At 46.6% G+C, this 27,201-nt stretch overlaps 1 protein-coding gene across 1 annotated transcript in view; it reads left to right on the forward strand.

Moving 5' to 3' along the window:
* LOC132885873 (uncharacterized) overlaps window positions 1-27,201 on the forward strand; it is a 70,499-nt gene continuing 43,298 nt past the window's right edge. Inside the window, exons 1-2 of the mRNA XM_060920396.1 lie at window positions 1-196; window positions 1,232-1,327. The gene's annotated coding sequence lies outside the window, so the exon portion shown is untranslated. The remainder of the gene's footprint in view (window positions 197-1,231; window positions 1,328-27,201) is intronic.

Below are 27,201 nucleotides of genomic sequence, written 5' to 3' on the forward strand. Positions count from 1 at the left end.
GTATTCGACATCAAACTCGTCATCTGGACAGTCTTCGTCTGTATCTGACTCTGCATCCTCAGACTGGCTATGCTCACCAAAAATACTGAATGCTTTCACAGAGTTTGAACCACTATCTGTGGTAGTTCTAACCACTTTCCCCCGTATTCTATAGTGGCAGTGGACATCATCCAGGGCACCTGCAAGCACATCAAAGGTGTGTGACCCTCTTAACCTCTTGCATGCCAACGCAGCAGATCTCCTCTCGAAGGTCTCCTCATCAATTCAGTGGCATGTGACACCTATATAGCTTTTTTGGTGTGCAGACCAACAATCTGTGGTAGTGCTGACATAGTTGACATTACTAAGGTGCGATATTATTTTTGTCTTCATTTGACCGGCAGCCTCTGCAATTCTATTCTTAAGTGTGGGTCTGGAGAGCACTTTGCATTGAGGATTCAGTGCTGCAGTGAAGTCTTTAAATGCTGGTAGTTCAACCAAGGAGAAGGGTTGGTGACCTTCGCAAATAAGACTGATAAGGAGCCTGTCAACTGTCACTTGAGACACACGGACCGCACCACCCACCTCAAATTTGGCTTGCTTGTCTGGTTGCATGTTCTGCTTTCTTATGCCTCCTTGCTCCTGTGCCTTCCGTGCACATGCATTAAAATCAGTAAGTTTTGATGGATGCTTTCTCTGTGAAGGATAAAGGTGCACAATAGTTAGTTAATAGTAGGCACACTCATATTTAAGAAATAACATTTAAGAGCTACATTTCCCATGGGGACGTAGGCCTATTCTAGAGCCAGCTTATTGCTGGACATAAGTCTGCTAGTGAATAGAAAGGGAAACAAACTAGTGTATTCTCTTAAATTAAATGACTCTTGTTGATGCTGTGCACAGTCTAGCATAACAGTGTAGACCAGGGATCTCCAACCTTTTTTTCTCCGAGAGATAGGCTGTACTCGAGTTGAGGGGGGATGGGGGGGATGCCATCCCCCCTGGAATAAAAAATAGTCAAAATCATTCCCCCTCTAAAACAGGCAACCCCCCTCCCTTCCCTTGAGCAATTTTATCAATAAATGTGGACATTACTTCTATTTAACATTGGAATTAGAAATGCCATTCCACGTAGCTTTGCTGAAATTGAGCATACAATAAGCTACCGCGAGAGAGGGCACGCGCAAGCGAAGCGTTTGAGCAGGTGACATTCAGTTGGGGTTCCGTTATTTTTTATTTCATTCAGCGTCAGTGACAGCAGCGGATTGCAGCATCATGGCCAAGCGGAGTGGACAGCAAGACCTAAGCAAGTTCGGATTTAAGATCGCAAGAAAAAACATTTCAGGAGGTAAGTCAAGATTTACTCAGTCACACTTTCTGTGAGCCCACTATCATGCTGTAAAGTTACTGATATGCAGCCTAATTTGTGGGTGATGGATAACAACACAGAATGTTAGTTTGGAGTCTAGCCAGCTATCGATAGCTTACTCAGGTTCATGTTAGCTTTGATTTGAAAAACAAGAAATCCATGATAAACTACAGTATTTTTCCTCATCAATGCGGATAATGAACTATTTAAGGCCAACTAAAAAAGAAGTACTTAACATGTAGCATTATCTAACATAGGCTATGTTACATAATGCTACATGTTAAGTACTTCTTTTTTAGTTGGCCTTAAACAGTTCATTATCAGCATAGATGAGGAAAAATACCAAGTGACTAACCCTAGTCACTGAGGTGGTTTGCAAGCTCCTCGGTGGCAAGGCACCGGGGGTGGATGAGATCCGCCCTGAGTATCTCAAGTCTCTGGATGTTGTGGGGCTGTCTTGGTTGACATGCCTCTGCAACATCGCGTGGCGGTCAGGGACAGTGCCTCTGGAGTGGCAGACTGGGGTGGTGGTCCCTCTTTTTAAGAAATGGGACCGGAGAGTGTGCTCCAATTATAGGGGAATCACACTTCTCAGCCTCCCAGGGAAAGTTTATTCCAGGGTACTGGAGAGGAGAATTCGACCAATAGTCGAACCTCGGATCCAGGAGGAACAATGCGGTTTTTGTCCTGGTCACGGAACACTGGACCAGCTCTATACCCTTCATAGGGTGCTCGAGGGTTCATGGGAGTTTGCCCAACCAGTCCACATGTGCTTTGTGGATCTGGAGAAGGCATTCGACCGTGTCCCCCGTGGTATTCTGTGGGGGGTGCTTCGGGAGTATGGGGTTCGGGGCTCTTTGCTAAGGGCTGTCCGGTCCCTGTACGAACGGAGCAGGAGCCTGGTTCGCATTGCCGGCAGTAAGTCAAACCTGTTCCCAGTGCATGTTGGACTCCGGCAGGGCTGCCCTTTGTCACCGGTTCTGTTCATAATTTTTATGGACAGAATTTCTAGGCGCAGCCAGGGGCCGGAAGGAATCCTGTTTGGGAACCACTGGATTTCATCTCTGCTTTTTGCGGATGATGTTGTCCTGTTGGCTTCTTCAAACCGGGACCTTCAGCATGCACTGGGGCGGTTTGCAGTCGAGTGTGAAGCGGCTGGGATGAGAATCAGCACCTCCAAGTCCGAGGCCATGGTTCTCGACCGGAAAAGGGTGGCTTGCCCTCTCCAGGTTGGTGGAGAAGTCCTGCCTCAAGTGGAGGAGTTTAAGTATCTCGGGATCTTGTTCACGAGTGAGGGAAGGATGGAGCGTGAGATCGACAGGCGGATCGGTGCAGCCTCCGCAGTGATGCGGTCGCTTTACCGGTCCGTCGTGGTGAAGAAGGAGCTGAGCCAAAAGGCGAAGCTCTCAATTTACCGGTCGATCTACGTTCCGACTCTCACCTATGGTCATGAGCTTTGGGTAATGACAGAAAGAACAAGATCGCGGATACAAGCGGCTGAAATGAGTTTCCTTCGCAGGGTGGCTGGGCACTCCCTTAGAGATAGGGTGAGAAGCACAGTCACTCGGGAGGAGCTCGGAGTAGAGCCGCTGCTCCTCCACATCGAGAGGAACCAGCTGAAGTGGCTTGGGCATCTTTTTCGGATGCCTCCTGGACGCCTCCCTGGGGAGGTGTTCCAGGCATGTCCCCCCGGGAGGAGGCCCCGGGGAAGACCCAGGACACGCTGGAGGGACTATGTCTCTCGGCTGGCCTGGGAACGCCTCGGTGTTCTTCCCGAGGAGCTGGCCGAGGTGTCTGGGGAAAGGGAAGTTTGGGCTTCCATGCTTAGACTGCTGCCTCCGCGACCCGGTCCCGGATAAGCGGAAGAAGACGAGACGAGACGAGGCTATGTTACATAATGCTACATGTTAAGTACTTCTTTTTTAGTTGGCCTTAAACAGTTCATTATCAGCATAGATGAGGAAAAATACTGTAGTTTATCATGGATTTCTTGTTTTTATAGTGGAAGGAGGAAGAGAGGAGGAAGCAGAAGCAGGGCAAGACAGTGATGCAGATGAGAGCCCAAGTTGTCAGGAAGATGAGCAAGATATCCCTGATTGCTGGACATCCGATCTTTTCAGGCAGAAGAAACAACAATATCCATGGTTAATATGCCAAAGCAAAAAACTTGGCTGCCCAACCTGTCAGAAAGTTAAATCAGTTGGGCCAAATGCAGGTGGGAGCCAGACGCATGTTGTTAATGAGTGGTCCAAAGTTAAAGTTACAGTCTATGGTGCAACGAGAACAGCACAGCTTTATCAGCACAAAATACTGTATGTCTGGTAAATGAACAAGGTACACAGACCTACGTTGTGTGCAAACCCTCCTAAAAGCAAACCAGTTTCCCACCGACGGACCGACCGATGGGTCGACACGCGACTAAAAATTTCACCATCCCCCCTGGTTTGATTTTACAACTCAACCACTGGAGATAGGCCTACTTTGACAAAAGAGCTACTCTCAGCTATTATACATTGGCGTTACTGATAGGCCTGGAGAAATTCTGTAAGTTAGCATCCTTTACATTTTATACACTTACAGCACAGTGCAAACACAGAAACACTCATCGAAAGTGTCATCTAAATTTGTAGTGCCTCTATTTTCCATAGTTATTGCCAAATCTGGTGTGCACTACCAACATCAATTCTCATAAGAGAGCAGCAAAGGTGGGATCATTTACCAGACAGGGCAGGATGTTTGAATTTGATTACATACACTACTGTTCAAAAGTTTGGGGTCACCCAGACAATTTTGTGTTTTCCATGAAAAGTCACACTTTTATTTACCACCATAAGTTGTAAAATCTGGGAGGAGTTCGGGGAGGCCATGGAGAAGGACTATCGGTCGGCCTCAAAGAAATTCTGGCAAACCATCCGGCGCCTCAGGAGGGGGAAGCAGTACTCTGCCAACACTGTTTACAGTGCGGGTGGGGAGCTGTTGACCTCGACTGGGGACATTGTCGGGCGGTGGAAGGAATACTTTGAGGATCTCCTCAATCCCACCGTCATATCTTCCACTGAGGAGACTGAGGCTGATGACTCAGAGGTGGACTCGTCCATTACCCAAGCCAAAGTCACTGAGGTGGTTTGCAAGCTCCTCGGTGGCAAGGCACCGGGGGTGGATGAGATCCGCCCTGAGTATCTCAAGTCTCTGGATGTTGTGGGGCTGTCTTGGTTGACACGCCTCTGCAACATCGCGTGGCGGTCGGGGACAGTGCCTCTGGAGTGGCAGACTGGGGTGGTGGTCCCTCTTTTTAAGAAAGGGGACTGGAGAGTGTGCTCCAATTATAGGGGAATCACACTTCTCAGCCTCCCAGGGAAAGTTTATTCCAGGGTACTGGAGAGGAGAATTCGACCAATAGTCGAACCTCAGATCCAGGAGGAACAATGCGGTTTTTGTCCTGGTCGCGGAACACTGGACCAGCTCTATACCCTTCATAGGGTGCTCGAGGGTTCATGGGAGTTTGCCCAACCAGTCCACATGTGCTTTGTGGATCTGGAGAAGGCATTCGACCGTGTCCCCCGTGGTATTCTGTGGGGGGTGCTTCGGGAGTATGGGGTTCGGGGCTCTTTGCTAAGGGCTGTCCGGTCCCTGTACGAACGGAGCAGGAGCCTGGTTCGCATTGCCGGCAGTAAGTCAAACCTGTTCCCAGTGCATGTTGGACTCCGGCAGGGCTGCCCTTTGTCACCGGTTCTGTTCATAATTTTTATGGACAGAATTTCTAGGTGCAGCCAGGGGCTGGAAGGAATCCTGTTTGGGAACCACAGGATTTCATCTCTGCTTTTTGCGGACGATGTTGTCCTGTTGGCTTCTCTCAAACCGGGACCTTCAGCATGCACTGGGGCGGTTTGCAGTCAAGTGTGAAGCAGCTGGGATGAGAATCAGCACCTCCAAGTCCGAGGCCATGGTTCTTGACCGGAAAAGGGTGGCTTGCCCTTTCCAGGTTGGTGGAGAAGTCCTGCCTCAAGTGGAGGAGTTTAAGTATCTCGGGATCTTGTTCACGAGTGAGGGAAGGATGGAGCGTGAGATCGACAGGCGGATCGGTGCAGCCTCCGCAGTGATGCGGTCGCTTTACCGGTCCGTCGTGGTGAAGAAGGAGCTGAGCCAAAAGGCGAAGCTCTCAATTTACCGGTCGATCTACGTTCCGACTCTCACCTATGGTCATGAGCTTTGGGTAATGACAGAAAGAACAAGATCGCGGATACAAGTGGCTGAAATGAGTTTCCTTCGCAGGGTGGCTGGGCGCTCCCTTAGAGATAGGGTGAGAAGCACAGTCACTCGGGAGGAGCTCGGAGTAGAGCCGCTGCTCCTCCACATCGAGAGGAACCAGCTGAAGTGGCTCGGGCATCTTTTTCGGATGCCTCCTGGACGCCTCCCTGGGGAGGTGTTCCAGGCATGTCCCCCCGGGAGGAGGCCCCAGGGAAGACCCAGGACACGCTGGAGGGACTATGTCTCTCGGCTGGCCTGGGAACGCCTCGGTGTTCTTCCCGAGGAGCTGGCCGAGGTGTCTGGGGAAAGGGAAATTTGGGCTTCCATGCTTAGACTGCTGCCTCCGCGACCCGGTCCCGGATAAGCGGAAGAAGACGAGACGAGATGAGACGAGGCTATGTTACATAATGCTACATGTTAAGTACTTCTTTTTTAGTTGGCCTTAAACAGTTCATTATCAGCATAGATGAGGAAAAATACTGTAGTTTATCATGGATTTCTTGTTTTTATAGTGGAAGGAGGAAGAGAGGAGGAAGCAGAAGCAGGGCAAGACAGTGATGCAGATGAGGGCCCAAGTTGTCAGGAAGATGAGCAAGATATCCCTGATTGCTGGACATCCGATATTTTCAGGCAGAAGAAACAACAATATCCATGGTTAATATGCCAAAGCAAAAAACTTGGCTGCCTAACCTGTCAGAAAGTTAAATCAGTTGGGCCAAATGCAGGTGGGAGCCAGACGCATGTTGTTAATGAGTGGTCCAAAGTTAAAGTTACAGTCTATGGTGCAACGAGAACAGCACAGCTTTATCAGCACAAAATACTGTATGTCTGGTAAATGAACAAGGTACACAGAACTACGTTGTGTGCAAACCCTCCTAAAAGCAAACCAGTTTCCCACCGACGGACCGACCGATGGGTCGACACGCGACTAAAAATTTCACCATTCCCCCTGGTTTGATTTTACAACTCAACCACTGGAGATAGGCCTACTTTGACAAAAGAGCTACTCTCAGCTATTATACATTGGCATTACTGATAGGACTGGAGAAATTCTGTAAGTTAGCATCCTTTACATTTTATACACTTACAGCACAGTGCAAACACAGAAACACTCATCTAAAGTGTCATCTAAATTTGTAGTGCCTTTATTTTCCATAGTTATTGCCAAATCTGGTGTGCACTACCAACATCAATTCTCATAAGAGAGCAGCAAAGGTGGGATCATTTACCAGACAGGGCAGGATGTTTGAATTTGATTACATACACTACTGTTCAAAAGTTTGGGGTCACCCAGACAATTTTGTGTTTTCCATGAAAAGTCACACTTTTATTTACCACCATAAGTTGTAAAATGAATAGAAAATATAGTCAAGACATTTTTCTGGCCATTTTGAGCATTTAATCGACCCCACAAATGTGATGCTCCAGAAACTCAATCTGCTCAAAGGAAGGTCAGTTTTATAGCTTCTCTAAAGAGCTAAACTGTTTTCAGCTGTGCTAACATGATTGTACAAGGGTTTTTTAATCATCCATTAGCTTTCTGAGGCAATGAGCAAACACATTGTACCATTAGAACACTGGAGTGATAGTTGCTAGAAATGGGCCTCTATACACCTATGTAGATATTGCACCAAAAACCAGACATTTGCAGCTAGAATAGTCATTTACCACATTAGCAATGTATAGAGTGTATTTCTGTTTAGTTTAAAGTGATCTTCATTGAAAAGAACAGTGCTTTTCTTTCAAAAATAAGGAAATTTCAAAGTGACCCCAAACTTTTGAACGGTAGTGTAGATATTTTAACAGGTTTAATACCTTTTGTGACTATGTTATGAGATTTACTTTTCATTTCCTTTCACCCTTTGGAGAGCTACTCTTAAGCAGGTGGAGAGCTACTGGGAGCTCCCGAGCTAGATGAAGACCCCTGGTGTAGACTACAGTAGCCTACTTGCTTCTGGAGCCTACTTCATGCACTCCACTCTGTGACAGCTAACTGAGAATGTTGGATGCTGTTTAGCTAGGCTACAATATGAAGTGCCTCCCTCTCCATAAAACCATAGCACCCTTTTATCATTTTAACATCACATTTAGTGAACATTCTCAAAGGCCTGCATTCCCAATCTAGCTGTTATTTTGATGGCCTATCAGTGACCTCTAGTCTAGGCTACAGCTAACAACCCAGGAGCTAGTCTATACATGAATTCGGATTTTTTCATAAGAGACCAATTGCAACTAAAACCATGCACTCGTATTATTTCTGACTGTCGTTCTGATAAAACAAATTTGTAAACGTGAGGTGATTCATTTCATTTAGGCTACTGCACTTGAAACATTAGTGATCAGTATGGATGCTAGGCGGCCAAAATAATTGATAATAAAGGCACATTTTACTCAACAGTGGAAGGTTTTAACCAAACAATAAATATAACGTTTGGGATACACAGGTAAATGCACATATCTACTTACCACCACATGCTTCCGCAGATTTGATGTGGAAGTTTTGTAAACTGATAGCTGTGTATGGCGGGGCAGGCACATTTTGCATTGCATTATTATTGCCTTGTTTGCATTTGAATGCAAAGTACTGGCTGAGATACGGCCAAGGATTTCCCTCGCTGTCCGGCGCATCTGTTCCACGGGAATTCTCTTCTTGGCAATCCTCAACCTTCTCCATGACCTCGTCTATCTCTTGCTCGGCTACCTCAGCACCAGCCATCATCCAACGACACATGTAGGCTAATAGGGATATTCCGCGCACCTGTGCCAGTTTCCTTTCAGTTCAGGCCAATTGTTTTTTTTCCCTGCATTTAATTTTTTTACTCAGTAACGGGCGGTTTTTGAATGTAGTGAAGTAAAATACTTGGTTCAAAATGTACTTGAGTAAAAGTAAAACTACCCATTTCAAAAACTACTTAAAAAATTACAAATTACACAAAAAATCTACTTAATTACAGTAACGTGAGTAAATATAATTCATTACTTTCCACCTCTGGCTTTACCTAATAAAAAGTAATTAACAAAAGGCTTGATTCAACAAATATGTTTTCTTTCTTCTTTATATTTCTTTTTGGTCCTTCCAAAAAGTAAGCAAATTACTGTTATCAGATTGAACTCTTCTTCATTTTTGGACACTGCTTACCATTGTTTTTGGCTTCCTGAGAAGCCTTCAACGGCTTCTATGGAAGTATCTTCTTCATAAATGGTCGCTAACTAGTAAAATTAGCCTGTAAGAATATGGAGGAAATAGTTTAAGTTAGGTCTTGTTTCAGCTTCCAAGCATACAAGTGTGAGGAGCACCTTCATCTTGTCTCTGAGGTTTGTTAAAAAAAACTATGTTCCATCTTGTACATATGACAAAAAAAGGCTGAAATCTCATCTCATTATCTCTAGCCGCTTTATCCTTCTACAGGGTCGCAGGCAAGCTGGAGCCTATCCCAGCTGACTATGGGCGAAAGGCGGGGTACACCCTGGACAAGTCGCCAGGTCATCACAGGGCTGACACATAGACACAGACAACCATTCACACTCACATTCACACCTACGGTCAATTTAGAGTCACCAGTTAACCTAACCTGCATGTCTTTGGACTGTGGGGGAAACCGGAGCACCCGGAGGAAACCCACACGGACAACATGCAAACTCCACACAGAAAGGCCCTCACCGGCCCCGGGGCTCAAACCCAGGACCTTCTTGCTGTGAGGCGACAGCGCTAACCACTACACCACCGTGCCGCCCCAAAGGCTGAAATAAATCCCCAAATTAGTTTCTAAAATGCTGCCATCATCCAATACCCCAAGATACCCATGGATGGCAGTGCAGCACAGTGGTAAAATTTCCCACAAGAAAAGAGGAAAGATTGAGAACTTTTGTTATTTATTCCCTGACGAAGAGGTCAAATAATTTATTTTAGGTTCAGTTATATTTTAAGTGCATAGAAAAATAAAGTATTCCATAAGAAATTGAGAAGACACTTGTCAAAAGTGGATGTTGTTAATGTGGGTAATGTTGTAGTTGCCGTGATGTTTTAAAGGGATCCTCCAGTGGATTTACTCTTAAACTCATCTCATCTCATTATCTCTAGCCGCTTTATCCTTCTACAGGGTCGCAGGCAAGCTGGAGCCTATCCCAACTGACTACGGGCGAAAGGCGGGGTACACCCTGGACAAGTCGCCAGGTCATCACAGGGCTGACACTTATGGCCCTTTTCCACTACCCTTTTTCAGCTCACTTCAGCTTGCTTCAGCTCACTTCAGCCCAACATGGCTCACGTTTCGACTACCTCAGAGCAGCACGACTCAGCTCACTTCAGCCCTGCTTAGCACCCAGAACTCGCACGGTTTTGGAGTAGGGCTGAAGCGAGCCAAACCGAGCCAAGTGGGGCTAGGGGCATGAGGAGACACTCCCCTGTGCACTGATTGGTGAGGAGGAGTGTCCTCACATGCCCACACACGCCCCGCGAGCACGCTGGGATCTGTAAACACCGTAAACCCGGAAGAAGAAGAATTACGAGAATTTCTGAAGCCTTATGCACCTCGCCTCATCTATACGCTCTTGCCAGTATCTGTTGGCGTTGTCGGTGACAACAAGCCACTGCATCAAGACCAGCAACACTAACGACTCCATGTTTATTGTTTACTATCCGGGTCGTGAGACTACCGCTTAAAAGGTCACTGATGTCACTGTTTGCGCTGCCTAACGACATCACGTGACGTCCACTCACTTTCGCTAACTCCACCCAATGTGTCCACCCACTTCCAGCCAGCATGGTTGTAGTCGAAATGCAACTCCAACAGCCTCACTCAGCTCGACTCAGCCCAACTCAGCATGGCATGGCTCAGCCCAACTCAGCCACGTTGGTAGTGGAAAAGCGGCAATAGACACAGACAACCATTCATGCTCACATTCACACCTATGGTCAATTTAGAGTCACCAGTTAACCTAACCTGCATGTCTTTGGGGGAAACCGGAGCACCTGGAGGAAACCCACACAGACAACATGCAAACTCCACACAGAAAGGCCCTCGCCGGCCACGGGGCTCGAACCTTCTTTCTGTGAGGCTACAGCGCTAACCACTACACCACCGTGCCGCCCACTCTTAAACTCATGTTAAGTAAAAGTATTCATAGATTTCAACAGTCAAACATTCATTTTTGGAGATCAAATAGTGTTCTAGAAAAATACATTTTTATTAAAATACCAGATGGGTGGCTGACGAGGGCCTTTCTGTGTGGAGTTTGCATGTTATCCCCGTGTCTGCATGGGTTTCCACTGGGTGCTCCGGTTTCCCCCACAGTCTAAAGACATGCAGGTTAGGCTAATTGGTGGCTTGAATTGATTGTAGGTGTGATTGTGAATGGTTGTTTGTCTCTATGTGTCAGCCCTGCAATGATTTGGCCTGAGGTGCCCTACTTATGCTCCGAACATTTTGAATCATTCTGTTTCTATGAATCAACAGAATTAAATGCAAGATTAATGGGGGCTTCCAGAATAAAAAGAAAGATAGAAGACGATACCATGCCAACAATATTTGCCCATATTTCAGCTCCAAATGTCTGTTGATGCAGTGCTGAGCAGGACAGCAATACTGGGAGGTTAATTTCGACTTTGTTCTATCATGATTGATTGTAGTATACAGGGACGGATCCAGCCCAAGAATCTGACAGACGCACATTTGCAGAAATCTTTTCGCTAGTTTTACCAGATTGTTATGGATTTTCACAGGGGTGTAGAGCATGCTGAGCCCTTTCCGAAGAGGGCATCAACAGCCTGCTATTTGACCCAAAGCCTTGGGTGAGCACAACTCGATGAAAACTTTAATATAAGCCCTGGCTCCAGCTGTGCATGCGTGTGGGGATTTATAAATTCATATAACGCGGCCACCCAGAGTCATAGCCCCACCTAACTTTACAAGCACCTCCCTCTCTCCTACACCTTTTGCTATCATCCAGGCATGGCCCACTACCACCGCAGCTCAGCCCATTATTCATGGCAAATTTCGAATTTCGACCTCTTTCTGGAGCATTTTACTGGTTTGACCTAGATTCTTTATCTCAGGTCACATCAAAGCATCATGAGAATACAGGTAATTAGCTCAGGTAAGCATCACCATTTGCCACAGGTGGTTGGACCCTGAACCACTGGTGTGTTGATTGAGCGTGGCTATAGCCCATGTAGCTGGCTAGCGGTAAAGTAAACAAACACTCCGTGACTGATGCCAAGTGGTGCACATATATTTCTGACCAATGCACGTACATCGGTTGCATTGGACTGGATCCATCCCTGGTATATTATTGGTGTCTTACCTGGTGAACTGTAATCAGTACTCTGATGCCTTGTAGGTTCTTCAGTGTATACTGGAAGAAAATACAGTTAAACAAAGAAAACACCAGTGTTAAAGAACAATCACCAATGAATCAAGAGATGGAGCATTCAATTGATCTTCAAATACGCTCAACTACACTCCAGATAAGAGAATTACTCAGAACATTTTGCATGAAACTCACTCATTTGAAATTTCTGAAAGTTTTATTTCATGGTAGTTTCTGTTTCATTTTCATTTATGTGCTAGGAATGTGAATTGACCAGAAAGAGGGATATTGCTGTGCAAACAGATGAACCAGTCAGTGTTAAACTCCAGACAGAGACAATTGTCTTCAAAGACAAGATTATCCAGCGTTCTTTGTTGGGAGATGAAAACGTCTCATTAGGTGTTTCATTTGACCTCTATGAGCAAAACCATGATGTAAGCAGAGGATGTAAACAAACAGCTGAGTTGTTCCATGCTTCCACTATGTCACGTCATTGCACCCGTCACTTCCATGGGTATACCCATCTGGTATTTTAATAAAAATTAATTTTTATAGAACACTATTTGGTTTCCGAAAATGAATGTTTGACTGTTGAAATCTAAGAATACTTTTAAGTAACATAAGTTTAAGAGTAAATCCACTGGAGGATCCCATACAATTTTGTACAATATACCCAGTACTTGGAACTAATTAAGAAAAAAACGTTAAACAAGTGATTCATGGCACACTAAATCTTTATATTTATGGACTTCATCATCCATGCTCAGATTCTAATGGGACTCTGTATGAGTGCTCACTTAAAGGTGAGTCTCAAGTTTGGTAGAGCAGTTACTCTCATACTAATTACTGTAAATTGATTAAAAATGGGGCAGCAAGGTAATGTAGTGGTTAGCACTGTCGCCTCACAGCAAGAAGGTTCTGGGTTCGAGCCCAGTGGCTGATGGGGGCCTTTCTGTGCGGAGTTTGCATGTTCTCCCCATGTCTGCGTGGGTTTCCTCTGGGTGCTCTGGTTTCCCCCACAGTCCAAAGACATGCAGGTTAGGTAAATTGGTGGCTGTAAATTGACCGTAGGTGTGAACGTGAGTGTGAATGGTTGTTTGTCTCTGTGTGTCAGCCCTGTGATGATCTGGCAACTTGTCCAGGGTGTACCCCGTGTCTCACCCATAGTCACCTGGGATAGGCTCCAGCTTGCCTGCGACCCTGAAGAACAGCATAAGCGGCTACAGATAATGGATGGATGTTTAAAAATAATGAAAGTCTTGAACCCATTTCCTGTACTTTAACCAAAATATTAATACACAGTCTTCAAAAACTCCTAACTGATAGTGCTTCTCAGTTGAAGAAATAGCTACTATGAATGTACACTGTAAAAAATGTCCGTAGAATTAACAGGGAATTTATGTAAAATCATGACATAAAAAAACTGTAAATACAAAAACAATGAAGCAGTGTGTAATTTACATCAATATACTGTAAAACTCCTCACCAAATACCACTGTTAATTTAACAGTAAGAATATGTTGAATTGATCATATTTTTTTGTAGAATTTACAAATTGTTGTAGTTTAAACACAGACAAACTGTAATACTAAAACAGAATGTGATAGTTAAAATTACATAATTGCCCTGTTAAAAAAAATACAAACACGGCCACTGTCGTGGCTCAGTCGACTAAGGCGCCATACCATGAATCTGGGGACCCGGGTTCGATTCTGACCCAAGGTCATTTCCCAGTCTCTCTCTAGCTCATTTCCTGTCTCTACACTGTCCTATTCAATAAAGGTGAAAAAAGCCCCCCCAAAAAAATATCTGTCTAGTAGATCATTGAAACCAGCATACAAAAATCCCGTTGTTCTTACGGAAAAAAACTGGCAGCTGGAGTCACCAGAAAAAAACCGTAAAATATACAGCAAAACGGTAATTGCTTTTACGGTACAGCTTGTACATTTTACAGTTAAATCCAGCATATAAAACACTGGACTTCTGTTATATTTGCTACTTTAAACTGTAAAATGTACATGCTGTGCTGTAAAAGCAATTACCGTTTTGCTGTATATTTTACGGATTTTTTCTGGTGACTCCAGCTGCCAGTTTTTTTCCGTAAAAACAACGGGATTTTTTTTACAGTGTAACAAAACAACCACCTGAGGTGCCGGATAAAGCGGAAGAAGATGAGATGAGACGAGACTCACACTTGCATAGTTTCTGTGCAATAAAAGCATTTAAGGCAACGTCTTTCATGTTAATATAATTTTTGGCTACTTGTGAGGTACAGACTGACTGACACATACTGAGTCAATATTATGTGTCAGTCAGTAAAAGACTGTGAAACAACAAGAAACCTGTTGCTCACAGGTATATTATCTTAATTCTTTTTTGGATGGTAGGGGAGAATGCAGAGACTTGGGACAACTTTTCACCTTTTGTTGATGGTGTGAAATTCTTTGCAGGTATTGTCATTCACGTTGTAGTAGAGAGTATTTACTATACTCTCTTGCCACAACATTAGTTTCTCAGCTTGTCACATATACTGGCCTTCAGGCTTCACTTTTTCTGTCATTATTTTGTGCAGGGAGACATGAGACATTGAGGGCAGAAATGGGACAGTATGTTGGGGGACTTGGGACAAAGTGGGGAGACATGAAACAAAAATGAAACACCTAGGCCTACAACGTACAGCCCTGCACTCCCGCAGGACTCGCGGGACCCGCCGCAAAGCAGTGCAACGCGGGACAAATTTTGAAAGCTCATTGCGGGCGCGGGCGGGACCGGAAGTGCACATATGCGCGCGCGGGTGGGAGCAGTGATAAGCTGCAGTCCCGCTAACTAAAAATGTGCTTGAAATAAAATTTATAAATTATTAATTTATGTTTATCATATATAACTTGTGCTAGATATTTTATTCAGCATTAATAAAAACATTTTAAGTTGCCTAAATTTGCAGAGAAAGTCAGATTGCCAGATTGAGTGAAAAATGGCATCTTAAACTTGCCATTGATCACTCTAATGACTCGCAATTCACACCCAGCTAGCAAGAGAACCATAAGTGAATTGATTTACTTGTTGCGTTAGTCTACAACTTTAATCAGAGAGACAGGTTACACAGTGACGGTAGGCTTGACTCAATGCTATCCCAGAAATCCTTCCTGTAATATGCAAATTTGGCTGTCCAATCAGAGGCGGTCAAATTTGCATATTACAGGAAGGATTTCTGGGATAGCATTGAGTCAAGCCTACCATCACTGTGTAACATGTCTCTCTGATTAAAGTTGTAGACTAAAGCAAGCAGTAAATCAATTCACTTCTTTTACTAGCTCTACTTTGCAATAAAAAAAAAAAATATTGGTACAAAGCAAGCCCATTTACTTTTTTATGCTGATCTGAGAATTACACTGGTTTCTAATGTGATAAAAATTTGCAATTAAATATTTTAACCGTTTGACAGCACTAATTATTATTATTAGAGATACTACATGCTGAATTCAGAAACAAGGTAAACAATAACAAACGTGAGCTGTAGATATTTATGCTCAAATCCATTCAAAGTAGGGGGCGGGGCACCATCACACTGTGTCAAGACAAGAACTTTCCTGAGAAATAACGCAAACATCTGCTTCATGCGGGATTTGCGGGCGGGAGCGGGACAAAATATGGCAGGCGCGGGCGGGACTGAAAATCATAATTTTTTTGTGGGCGCGGGCAGGAGCGGGACTGAAAATCATAATTCTTTGCGGGCACGGGCGGGAGTGGGACTGCACAATGCGGGCGCGAGCGGGACTGAAAAATCTGACCCGCGCAGACCTCTACTACAACGTACATGTTTAATTTTTATTTATTATCAAAACTTGTAACATCTAAAATGTATGAACACAGTGCTGGTACAGCGATAGAAAAATGTCAGTTTACCAAACCCTGACAATACAAAAGAGTTCTGTTCTCAAGAAAGAATGAAATAAGCTTAATCTTCATCCAGGTTCACTCCCATATTTTTAACACAACATGTTTAAGCTATTTTGTTTGTAAACCACAAGAAAAAAAAAAAACTGTAACATGAATTCTCTGGACTTGCCCCATCTGGCCATTTAAAAAATAAATAAATAAATATATAAATAAATCCTTCAATGTTTTCCCCAGAATTTCAGTTTAATAAATGATACTATATATGGTAACTCTAGATTCACCAGCATAAATTATAACATAGGCTGGAGGTGAATTGTGACAGAGAAAATACAAGTTTTGGTTGAAACAAATATTTCACGGCAAATACATTGCTGCAGTGTCCGGCTTCATGGCTGCAAAGGATGTAGGTTACTCTAAGGGGCAACACTTCACTTCTGATGAAATCTAAAACCCAACTGTTTGAAAATACTTTTTGGGAATACAAACTGTTCCAAATCTCCATGCTCTCTGCTACCTGCCCCAACATGTACAGACCAGTGAGGTGGAAATTATTAATCTGAATGACCCTGTGGCAGCGGTGGCGTGGCCAAGCGTCGGTCTGTGAATGGAGGGCGGAGTCAGGGAAGGTAAGTGGTGGAATCATTGCACCTGATGGGGATTAACCTGTGTTTGTGTGTCTTCCCCAGTGACCGCACCCTTTAAAAGGAGAGGAGAGCAGAGAAAGGGGGCTCTTCCCAACCAGAACATGTGTGTGTGTGTGTGTGCGCGCGCACATGTGGCTGGGAAATGAGTGAATGAGCTGAAAAGCCACACATATTGTTAAAAATAAATAGCTCATTGAGAACTCAGTTCTGGCCTGCCGTGCTTCTGTGCTCCACCCAACTGGTCCATTACCACAGTGGTGCCGAAACCCAGGAAAGTGCAGAAGGGAATGGCCACATGGAGTCCTCCACCTTCCAGGACCTGGTCCATGCCCTCGCCACGGCCCAACAGAGCCAGCACCAGGCGCTGATCGCCCTCCGGAAGGAGCAAGAATAACGCTTCGAAGCCCTGGTGCTTGCGCAACAGGAAGATCGCCAGGCATTCCGGCACCTGCTCATGTCGGCGGGGGCCCTGATCACTACCGCCGCGGACCCTCCCCACCTCACCCTAACGAAGATGGGTCCACAGGATGACCCCGAAGCCTTCCTTGCTCTTTTCGAGCAGGCAGCCGAGGCGTGGGGTTGGCCGGTGGAACAGCGCGTGGAGCGCCTCCTCCCCCTGCTAATGGGCAAGGCGCAGCTGGCTGCACTACAGCTCCCCATCGACAGCCGGCTGGTCTACGTGGACCTCTGCAGGGCCGTCCTCCAGCGCGTGGGTCACACCCTGGAGCAGCAGCGGCAGCGCTTCCGTGCGCTGCGCCTGGAAGAGGTTGGCCGGCCGTTCGCGTTTGGCCAGCAACTCTGGGCCGCCTGCCAGTGGCGGCTGAGGGCCGACAACCACGACGCCAAGGGAATCATCGATCTGGTGGCGCTGGAGCAATTCGTCGCCCGACTTCCGGAAGAAACCATGGAGTGGGTCCAGTGCCATCGCCCGGCGTCACTGGATCAGGCCATCGAGCTGGTGGAGGACCATATGGTGGCCGTTCCGATGGCAGGACAGCATGTCTCCCCTTCTCCCCTCTCCTCTCTCTCTCTCTCTCTCCCCCCTTCTGTTCCTCGCCCTCCGCCCATTCCCCCACCACGGAGGCGGGGGCCAGCTCCACCCCAGCCGGCCCGCCACACCCGAGGTGTCCTACCGTTTCCTACTTCCATGTCTGTGTCTTCCCCCCTCAGGTGAGTGATCTCCGGAACACCAGTGCAGAGAGACAGCCTGGGCCGGTATGGGGTCATTTCACTGAGAAATCTTCCTGGAAGACCGAGCTGCGATCTCAGAGCATGGCTTGGTTGCTGCAGGTCGTGCACAGTCAACAGTTGACCGAGGGTTGGTCACGCCTTGGTCTTCTGTGGTTGCATGTGGTCGAGGATTGGTCTCCCCGACAAAGAGATTGCAGCTCGGTTTTTTGACATGTCAAAAAACTGAGCCTTGACCTAAAAGTCGCACAGAGAGCATCGAAAGAGTGAACAAGGTTGAGGAAAGGATGCATTGGTCGAGAGACAATCAAAGCTAGAACGGGGATGAGCGATGCTCAGTCTTCTCGAGCGAAAACTGATTGCACGCATGGTTGTGCTGCTCGGCCCGTCCTCGACACTCACTCAATCTGTGCGATCTTGCTTCACTCTTTTGCGATCAAGCCTAGCTCCACGCAACCTGTCCCAGACCTTCCCTAGACCTGTACGCTCCCTATTCTTCCCATGGGCACGATTGGATTCTAAAGAGGATTAAGGTGTGACCGACTTCAACCAATAAAGATCGACCATCGCTTAAGTTGTGACCTATCTTTGCCTAATCTGATTAAGCTACGCCTACTGAACGTCATATAAATAGGGCACAATAGCATGATGCAGAGCGATTGGGTCCATGTTGTCCCTTCGGAGGCTGGTCAAAAACTGATGGTCCGCTACCGATCACCGGGCCTTTTTATACGGTCACAGTGGGTCGCATGCAAATCCGGGCGACCGTGACAAATTTGCGCGTAGCTCAGGCAAGAATCTGTCTCGAAAAGAACGAGAATTGAGCATACAGAGCAAGGCTAGAACGTTTATATCGCAGGCTAAATCGTATTGATCGAGGGTATGTTGCAACTCGTACGTAGCTAGATTGGCCAAGATTGAGCCTTGATCGGCCGAGGTCGTGCACTTGCGAGGATAGATCACTGAGAGATAGACACTATGTCACAGACTGGTCGAACAGAACGAGCCTTGGTCGTGTTAAGATTGCATCAGTTCGAGTGGATAGACGCAAGTAGAGCGTATGTAAAGCATCTACAGAGCATATAGGATGCAGGTAGAGCATACACATTGAAGGTTGAACGAGATAACATCGAACATAGAGCATACACAGAAAATAATGGGTTTAGGTTGCACGGATTTTGATCGCGACTATGGGAAAAAATAGCTGCGATCATAGTCGCACGTGGTCACATGCAATTTTTCCAGATCGTACTCAGTGAAATGAGGGGCTATGCTGGCAGTGTGGGGAACTGGAGCACCTCCAGCATCAATGCTCGGCGATGGAGGTGGACGCGGTGGTCTGGATCCCCAACGCGCCGGAGACCGCCCTCGATCGGGCCGGAGCGTATCACATACCGGTGAGAGTATCGAAGGGGATACGCATCAGGCTTTGGTGGACTCCAGCTGTAATCAGACCTCAATCCACCAAAGCCTGGTGCAAGACGAGGCACTGGGAAGAGCGCAGTTGGTGAAGGTGTTGTGTGTGCACGGGGATGTTCACAACTACCCTTTAGTGTTGGTCCACATTCTGTTTCAAGGGGAGAAATTTAGAGTACAGGCGGTGGTTAATCCTCGCCTTACCCACTCGATCATTTTGGGGACTGATTGGCCGGGATTTCAGGAATTAATGATGCACTTAGTGAAGAGTGGGGCTTGCCATAGTTCAGCAGGGGGAGGTCCCGGAGTGGCATTGGTGGGAGCAGCTGTCACAGAGCCATCTACGTCATCACCGCGTCAGAGTGAGGAGCAACAGGCTCCTCCTCCCTCTCTCGGGGATCCCCTCATGGATTTTCCATTAGAGCAGTCGCGAGACGAGACTCTGTGGCATGCATTTGACCAAGTGAGAGTAATCGATGGTCAAACGCTCCAGCCAAACGCCACCCCGTCCTTCCCCTATTTTTCCATTCTTAAGGATAGATTATACCAAGTGACACAGGACACTCAGACTAAGGAACAAATAACCCAACTTTTAATCCCAAAGAGCCGCCGGGAATTTATATTCCAGGTGGCTCACTTTAATCCCATGGCTGGACACTTAGGGCAGGAAAAGACACTAGCCCGAATAATGGCCCGGTTCTATTGGCCAGGGATTCGCGGTGATGTCCGTAGGTGGTGTACGGCATGCCGCGAATGCCAGTTAGTAAATCCCACAGCCATTCCAAAAGCGCCTTTGCACCCTCTGCCCTTAATCGAGACCCCGTTCGAAAGAATTGGGATGGATCTCGTCGGGCCATTAGATCGGTCAACATGAGGATATCGCTTTATTTTAGTTCTGGTAGACTATGCAACGTGATATCCAGAAGCAGTGCCTCTTTGCAATATCTCAGCACGTATTATTGATGAAGCACTCTTCTGTGTCATCTCCCGGGTCAGAATCCCCAAAGAGATTCTGACTGATCAAGGCACTACGTTTATGTCACGTACACTGCGCAAACTGTATGGGTTACTGGGAATTAAACTTATCCGCACCAGCGTTTATCACCCACAAACAGATGGCTTAGTTGAACAGTTTAATTGCACCCTCAAAAACATAAATAGAAAATTCGTAAGCGAGGACACACGCAACTGGGATAAATGGCTCGAGCCCCTGTTATTCACAGTGCGAGAGGTGCCACAAGCCTCCACGAGGTTCTCACCCGTTCGAATTACTATACGGGCGTAAGCCGCGTGGCATTCTGGATGTGCTACGGGAAAATTGGGAGGAGGGACCTTCAACCAGTAAAAACGAAATTCAATACATTATTGACCTGCGTGCCAAACTCCACACACTCATGCACCTAACCCTGGAGAATTTGCGGCAGGCCCAAGAACATCAAGTCCGGCTGTACGACAGGGGTATGCACCTTAGGGAATTCAACCCAGGAGATAAAGTATTCGTGTTGCTGCCCATGTCGGGCTCCAAATTGATCGCCAGGTGGCAAGGACCCTTTGAGGTCAAACAGTGAGTCGGGGACGTGGACTATGAGGTGAGGCGAACGGACAGGGGTGGGGCATTACAGATATACCACCTCAACCTACTAAAACTTTGGAATGAGGAGGTCCCCGTGGCATTGGTGTCGGTGGTTCCAGAGAAGGCGGAGCTGGGGCTGGAGGTTCAAAAAGGGAAATTGACATCGCCCACCGCTCCGGTCCCCTGTGGAGACCACCTCTCCCCAACCCAGCTCATGGAGGTCGCCCAGTTGAAAACAGAATTTTCTGACATGTTCTCACCCGGCCGCACCCACCTCATAGAACACCACATTGAGATGCCCCCGGGGTTAGTAGTGCACAGCCACCCTTACAGACTGCCCGAACACAAAAAAAAGGTGGTTCGGGAAGAGCTCGAGGCCATGCTCGAAATGGGCATTGTCGAGGAGTCCCACAGTGACTGGAGCAGCCCGGTGGTCTTGGTTCCCAAGGCCGACGGGTCGGTCCGGTTCTGCGTGGACTATAGGAAAGTCAACATGGTGTCTAAGTTTGATGCGTACCCAATGCCTCGTATTGACGAGTTGCTCGATCAACGAGGCACGGCTCGTTTTTATTCGACACTGGATTTGACAAAGGGATACGGGCAGATCCCCTTGACTCCACTATCCCGAGAGAAAACGGCTTTTTCCACACCGTTTGGCGAACACCAGTTTGTCACACTTCCTTTTGGGCTGTTTGGGGTGCCCGCTACGTTCCAGCGGCTTATGGATAGGGTCCTCTGCCCCCATGCCGCCTACGTGGCCGCCTACTTGGACGACATTATTATTTATAGTAATGATTGGTCAGGCCACGGCATGTGGAACACCTAAAGCCTAGGTCACAACTGGATGTACAATTTTTTGGCCATGCGATAGTTGGCGTTTTCCAAATTGCTGCGTTTTTTTTTGTTCATGGAAAAAGACGCACGTTGGCCGTAAGTTTGTCTTGCAACCTGAAAAAAACATAAGCGCCCGTAGACTTTGTTTGACATGACAAAGAACCTCTGCGGCCAGTCTGCGGCCAGTCTACGGCTCGAAAATCAGCACATCACACGCGCGCCCTCCGTGCGTTTCTTGATTTTTGTGCACGTAGACCGGCCATAGGAGCACGTACGGCCGGTTGTGACCGAGGCTTAAGGGCAGTCCTTAGGTTGCTGGTCTCACAGCCAACCTGAAGAAGTGTGCGATTGGGCGGGTGGAAGTACAGTTTCTGGGTTTCCACTTGGGCAATGGGCAGGTGCGTCCCCAAATTAATAAGACAGCAGTGATTGCGGCCTGCCTGAGGTCCAAGACCAAAAAGGGGGTGAGACAGTTCCTGGGGCTGGCTGGCTACTATTGTAGGTTTATACCTAATTATTCAGACGTCACCAGCCTGCTGACTGATCTCACTAAAAAGGGAGCACCAGATCCGGTCCAGTGGATGGAGCAATGCCAGCAGGCTTTCTTGGAGGTAAAGGCTGCACTGTGTGGGGGGCCACTGTTACACTCCCCTGACTTTTCTCTCCCCTTTATTTTGCAGACGGACGCGTCGGACAGGGGGCTGGGGGCTGTTTTGTCCCAAGAAGTGGGGGGGGAGGACCACCCAGTGCTGTACATCAGCCGGAAGCTGTTGGTCCGTGAGGGCAGGTACAGCACGATTGAAAAGGAGTGCCTTGCCATCAAATGGGCGGTCCTTGCCCTCTGCTACTACCTGCTGGGGCACCCTTTCACCCTCTGTTCAGACCACGCGCCCCTGCAGTGGCTCCACCACATGAAGGATGCCAATGCGCAGATGTGGCACTCCAGCTGTTTAAGTTCAAGGTGGTCCACAGGCCGGGGGCACAGATGGTCGTGGCGGATTTCCTCTCCTGTCGGGGGGGGGAGTCGGCTACAGGCCGGACGGCACCCCGGCCTGAGTCGGGCACTGGGGGTATGTGGCAGCGGGGGCATGGCCAAGCGTTGGTCTGTGAATGGAGGGCGGAGTAAGGGAAGGTAAGTGGTGGAATCATTGCACCTGATGGGGATTAACCTGTGTTTGTATGTCTTCCCCAGTGACTGTGCCCTTTAAAAGGAGAGGAGAGCAGAGAAAGGGGGCTCTCCCCAACCAGAACACTTGTGTGTGTGTGTGCGCATGGCTGGGAAATGAGTGAATGAGCTGAAAAGCCACACATATTGTTAAAAATAAATAGTTCATTGAGAACTCAGTTCTGGCCTGCCATGCTCTACCCACCTGGTTCATTACCACAGGCCCTCACCCATAACTCCATCATTGGTTGTTTACTGAAATACATTATGGGTGATATTTGGAGTCAGCTCTGCGATATTGTTTATTATCACCTTTGTTAAACACCTCTTTGCTCTGTCAAACTGGTTTTAACCATGCCTAAAGTGAATTGCTGCGTGCCTAACTACAACCCCGATTCCAAAAAAGTTGGGACAAAGTACAAATTGTAAATAAAAACGGAATGTAATGATGTGGAAGTTTCAAAATTCCATATTTTATTCAGAATAGACCATAGGTGACATATCAAATGTTTAAACTGAGAAAATGGATAATTTAAAGAGAAAAATTAGGTAATTTTAAATTTCATGACAACAGCACTTCTCAAAAAAGTTGGGACAAGGCCATGTTTACCACTGTGAGACATCCCCTTTTCTCTTTACAACAGTCTGTAAACGTCTGGGGACTGAGGAGACAAGTTGCTCAAGTTTAGGGATAGGAATGTTAACCCATTCTTGTCTAATGTAGGATTCTAGTTGCTCAACTGTCTTAGGTCTTTTTTGTCATATCTTCCGTTTTATGATGTGCCAAATGTTTTCTATGGGTGAAAGATCTGGACTGCAGGCTGGCCAGTTCAGTACCCGAACCCTTCTTCTATGCAGCCATGATGCTGTAATTGATGCAGTATGTGGTTTGGCATTGTCATATTGGAAAATGCAAGGTCTTCCCTGAAAGAGACGTCGTCTGGACGGGAGCATATGTTGCTCTAGAACCTGGATATACCTTTCAGCATTGATGGTGTCTTTCCAGATGTGTAAGCTGCCCATGCCACACGCACTAATGCAACCCCATACCATCAGAGATGCAGGCTTCTGAACTGAGTGCTGATAACAACTTGGGTCGTCCTTCTCCTCTTTAGTCCGAATGACACGGCGTCCCTGATTTCCAAAAAGAACTTTAAATTTTGATTCGTCTAACCACAGAACAGTTTTCCACTTTGCCACAGTCCATTTTAAATGAGCCTTGGCCCAGAGAAGTCGTCTGCACTTCTGGATCATGCTTAGATACGGCTTCTTCTTTGAACTATAGAGTTTTAGCTGGCAACGGCGGATGGCACGGTGAATTGTGTTCACAGATAATGTTCTTTGGAAATATTACTAAACCCATTTTGTGATTTCCAATACAGAAGCATGCCTGTATGTGATGCAGTGCCGTCTAAGGGCCCGAAGATCACGGGCACCCGGTATGGTTTTCCGGCCTTGACCCTTATGCACAGAGATTCTTCCAGATTCTCTGAATCTTTTGATGATATTATGCACTGTAGGTGATATGTTCAAACTCTTTGCAATTTGACATTGTCGAACTCCTTTCTGATATTGCTCCACTATTTGTCGGCGCAGAATTAGGGGGATTGGTGATCCTCTTCCCATCTTTACTTCTGAGAGTTGCTGCCACTCCAAGATGCTCTTTTTATACCCAGTCATGTTAATGACCTATTGCCAATTGACCTAATGAGTTGCAATTTGGTCCTCCAGCTGCCTCAAAAATATCCTAAAAATTTAGTGTATTGTTCATCAGGATTGCTGGATCACCCTGACATCTCATCAGAATACTTTTCGTGTCGAGGAACCATCAGGGCTGCACCGGCAGAGGATGAGGGGCATGTCAGGATGACCTGCAAAACAGCCATTAACTGCGACATTCTGGGGTTATGTTCCTTTATCATTTGCTGATGTTCTTCTAACAGTCGCCCCTGAGCATTGAGAGCAGTTTACTTCACTTCCTCTGCTGCATTCATTGCTGGCAAAGTATCCTGTCAGGGTGCAGGCACTTACGGATGCAAGCACAGGGGAGAGTGGGTGCAAACTCATAACCAAACCCAATACAGCAACCTGAAGACATAATCTGGCATGGGCAAGGGTCAGTCGATTCACAAACGGAATGGCAAAGGGCAGGCCATTTGAATGGCAACAGAATGGCAAATGAAGTCAGAAATAAACAACGTCGAAAGCATGAGAAGTCAGGCAGACTGTCAGAAGGCTCAGTATGATCAGGCATGGGGACACAGAACGATACTTTGCGGTGAGCGTTTGTGAATGCTGGGCTTATATAGGGAAGTAATTCTAGGGAAATGGGAAACAGGTGTACTTCCTAGAATTCTGGAGAATAAGGGTGCTGTGGTGCTTGGGAATTGTAGTGCGGAGTGGCCATGTTTGGAGGCTACTCTGAACTCAGGTTTTCAGTGCTATTACTGACTGTCAGATAAATACAAACAGGGTTTTGCTGACAGGTAAATTTCAACAGTTTGTTGAAACACGTTTTCTGAAATAAGCAGCCCAAAATAATCTGACTTGAGTTGTATTATTTCAGAGTTTGTGGGTTGGTAGGCACTCCAGATACAAAATTGTTGTAAACAAGCATGGAAAAAGTAAGTTTTTCATAATACTTTCAAGCATCTATCTCAATTTAAAAATCTTTAAATCTTTATGTTGAAGGACTTCAAAGTATCTTTAAATAATCCACTTTCAGCATCAAATTTTCATATCAATAGTTTTATTTCCAAAAAGTTCATCATGTTTTGCACCTTGTTCCTATTATATGTTCAGGTTCAGGTTTATTATAAAGCCCTTTAAAAACAACAACAGTTGACCGAAGTGCTGAACAGTCCAACTAAATAAAGAGTCATACATGTGGCCTAAAAGCAGATCAAGGACATAAAAAGGGATACACACTACACAGAACAACACAACAAAACACCACTTATACAGCGTCAAAAGCCAGGGAGAAAAAATGTGTCTTCAGGAGGGATTTGAAAATAGGCACTGAAGGGGCAAACCTTACATGTAAGGGGAGTTCATTCCACAGTTTAGGACCAATGACTGCAAAGGCACGATCCCCCCTACTCTTTAATCTTGAGGGAGGGATGGTTAACAGTAGTTGATCAGAAGACCTCAGTAATCTCGTGGATGTGTGCGGATGTAAGAGATCTGCTATGTAGGGTGGAGCCAGTCCTTTCAGAGATTTAAAAACAAATAACAGAATTTTAAAATGTATCCTAAAGTGCACAGGGAGCCAATGAAGAGACTTAAGAACAGGAGTGATGTGCTCTCGCTTGCATGTTCTGGTCAGGAACCGTGCCACAGCATTTTGAACTAGTCTGTGTGCTCTCAATTAACAATCCTAATTGAGGCCAGGTCATGTGACTGCATTTAAGCCTCACCTGTGACTAATAAACAGATTCTGCTCTTTTTCACCCAAACTTGTGTTGGTGCCTGTTCATTTTCCTTTTTGTTGCCAGCTAGTAGTTCAGTTTGCAACAGGGACCCTGGTCACTGACAATGTCCTCTGGGATTCCTGAATAATGGAAAATATGGTTGAACAGTAGTCCGGTGGTTTCTAATGCTGTAGGGAAAACTGGTAGTGGGATGAGTTTGAAGGTTTTGGAGAACCTGTCAATTATGACCAAGATGACCATGTGACCTTGGAACTGAGGGAGGTCGGTGAGAAAGTCCAGGGCAATGTGTGACCAGGGTTGTTGAGGTACTGGGAGAGGACATAGTTTCCCAGCCGGAGGAACTCTGGGGATCTTGGCTTGGGCACAGGCTGAGCAAGATGAGACATACTGGTTAAGATCTGATGTCATATTCTCTCACTAGTACCTGTGTTGGAGGAGTTGGTAGGTGCATTGGCTGCTGGGATGTCTGGTGGCAGGAGAGGAGTGTGGCCAGGTGATCAGTTTGCCTCCAAGTTTGGATGGAACGTGCAAACGACCCGGAGGGCAGTTTTCAGGTGGGCTCGTGGGTTGAGCTTGTCTGATCGCTCTGTCAACATCCCAAGTGATGGCTTGCAGAAAACATTCGGGGCAGAAGATCATTAGTTGGTTTAAACAGGTTGGGTGAGGATGTGCGAATTCTGGAGAGTGCGTCAGCCTTGAGGTTACTGGAACCTGGACGATAGGAAATGGTGAATTGAAACCTGGTGAAGAATAGGGCCCATCTGGCCTGACAGGTGTTTAGCTTGCTCAGATATTCCAGGTTTTTATGGTCTGTCAGGATTGTGAATGGGTGTGCTACGCCCTCCAACCAGTGTCTCCACTCCTCCAGGGCCAGCTTGACAGCCAGGAGCTCTTGATTCCCAATATCAGTTTCGCTTGGCAAGTGTGACTTTCTTTGAGTAGAAAGTGATTGGATGCAACTTGGGCCATTCTCCAAGGCACTGTGATAGAACCCCTCCAAATCCTGTTTCAGATGTATCCACCTCCACTACAAGTGGCTGAGAAGGATCAGGGTGTTGAAGGATAGGGGCTGTGGTGAAAGCATCCTTCAGCTGGCTGAAAGCCTGATCAGCCACTTGACTCCAGTGGAGGTGACGGGGTCCCTT

The sequence above is a fragment of the Neoarius graeffei genome, chromosome 5 (assembly GCF_027579695.1).
Source record: "Neoarius graeffei isolate fNeoGra1 chromosome 5, fNeoGra1.pri, whole genome shotgun sequence".
In the NCBI taxonomy this organism is placed as follows: Eukaryota; Metazoa; Chordata; class Actinopteri; order Siluriformes; family Ariidae; genus Neoarius; species Neoarius graeffei.